At 42.4% G+C, this 1852-nt stretch overlaps 1 pseudogene; it reads right to left on the minus strand.

Annotated features, from left to right (window-relative positions):
• Positions 1-414: 414 nt before the first annotated feature.
• Positions 415-879, minus strand: LOC139005369 (large ribosomal subunit protein eL29 pseudogene; annotated as a pseudogene).
• Between the last annotated feature and the right edge of the window lie 973 nt (positions 880-1852).

Genomic DNA, 1852 nt, shown 5'->3' on the forward strand with positions numbered 1-1852 from the left:
CCCTCCCTCCCTTCCTTTCTTTCTCTCTCTCTCTCTCTCTCTCTCTCTTCTTCTTTCTTCTTTCTTTCTTTCTTTCTTTCTTTCTTTCTTTCTTTCCTTTCCTTTCTTCCTTCCTTCCTTCCTTCCTTCCTTCCTTCCTTCCTTCCTTCCTTCCTTCTTCTTTCTTTCTTTCTTTCTTCCTTCCTTCCTTCCTTCCTTCCTTCCTTCCTTCCTTCCTTCCTTCCTTCCTTCTTTTCTTTCTTTCTTTCTTTCTTTCTTTCTTTCTTTCTTTCTTTCTTTCTTTCTTTCTTTCTTTCTTGTCCTGCCTCAGGTTTATTTATACAAATAGCACAGGAGGACACCAGCTCCATGCAGACAGCAGCCCAGAGGTCATACCAGTCCTTCCATCCTCACATCGGCAGACAGAGGCCTCTACTATGGAGCCTTCATTGGGGCCTGGGCACCTTTGTGAGCAGGAGCCTGAGGAGAAACCGCACCCACAGCCTGGGGCTTGGTTTTGGCATTGGCCTTGGCCTTTGGCCGGCAGAGCCTGAGACCCTTGGCGATGCGGGCAGGAGCACCCTTCCCAAGCTTGGTGTGAGTGATGTAGGCAAGCCCACCGAGCTTGCACTTGCTGCCCTTTAGGAGGTTGAGCTTGACCTCCTTGGGCTTGACAAGGGCCTTGATAACCTCAGCACATGCGATCGTGGTCTTGGTGTTGTTGGCCTGCATGTTCTTCAGGCCCTTCTTGTTGTGCTTCTTGGCAAAGCACCAGTTCCCTAGGAACTTGGGGTCTACCCCCTTAAGAAATTTGTTTCTTTGTGATAGAGGTTTGATGGCATTTCTGTGCCATTTTCGGGACTGGTTGTGCCTGGTGTGATTCTTGGACTTGGCCATCTCTGCACCGAAGCCTGTGGCTCCTGAAGCATCTGGGGCCAGAAGCAAAAGAGCATCCATATATTCTTAACGGCTATTAATAATCACTACATGTAAGGTACCTTCTTCCACCTACCAATTATTTTCATTTGTCTTAGTATCCAGATATACTAATTAAATTCCTAAGTTAACACACACCCCAGCATGATTCTTCCTAGTGATAAGTTGGATGCTCATTTAACCACTTTTATACCTACTACTGCTTGGGATTTTACAATATAAAGACAGTGATATATCAAAAAGTTAATATGGCCAATCAACTATTTGTAACATATGATTTCTAAAAATGTGTTAGAGAGCAACAAAACAAGCTGTGGGGTTGTTTCCTGTGTATAGGAATTTCTTTTGATGGTGAGTTTTGGTTTTATGTAATTGAATCAAAAGTACAGTCATTCTGGCCATCATGGTTCAGTGGTTGAGCATCGATCTATGAACTAGGAGGTCATGGTTCGATTCCTGGTCAGGGCACATGCCAGGGTTGTGGATTTGATCCCCAGTGTGGGGTGTGCAGGAGGCAGCTGACCAATGGTTCTCTCTCATTATTTATGTTTATATATCTCTATCTCCCTCTTCCTTCCTCTCTGAAATAAATAAAACACCTTTAAAAACAAACAAAAAAACCTAAACTCCATGAAAATTTAAAGATCTAAGTCAAAAAGTTGTCATAAACTCTCCAGCAAACATTTTCACCAAAGAACAACAAAAAATTGAAATTACCTCAGTAGTATATCTTCTAAATATAAAAAAAATTAAAATACTTTATGGCATGCATTTTAACAAAAGATATTCTTGCTAGACCTCTATCACTAAGAGGGCAGAAAAACAACCCAAAAAGAGACATCGATTCTTCTGAAACAGTAACACACACACGCGCACACACACACACACACACACACACACGGTTCAATATCAGGTCTAACAAGCAGTAACTAAAGTA

The sequence above is a fragment of the Myotis yumanensis genome, unplaced genomic scaffold (assembly GCF_028538775.1).
Source record: "Myotis yumanensis isolate MYYU_CA2020_CCGP unplaced genomic scaffold, mMyoYum1.0.hap1 SCAF_3, whole genome shotgun sequence".
Classification (NCBI taxonomy): Eukaryota; Metazoa; Chordata; class Mammalia; order Chiroptera; family Vespertilionidae; genus Myotis; species Myotis yumanensis.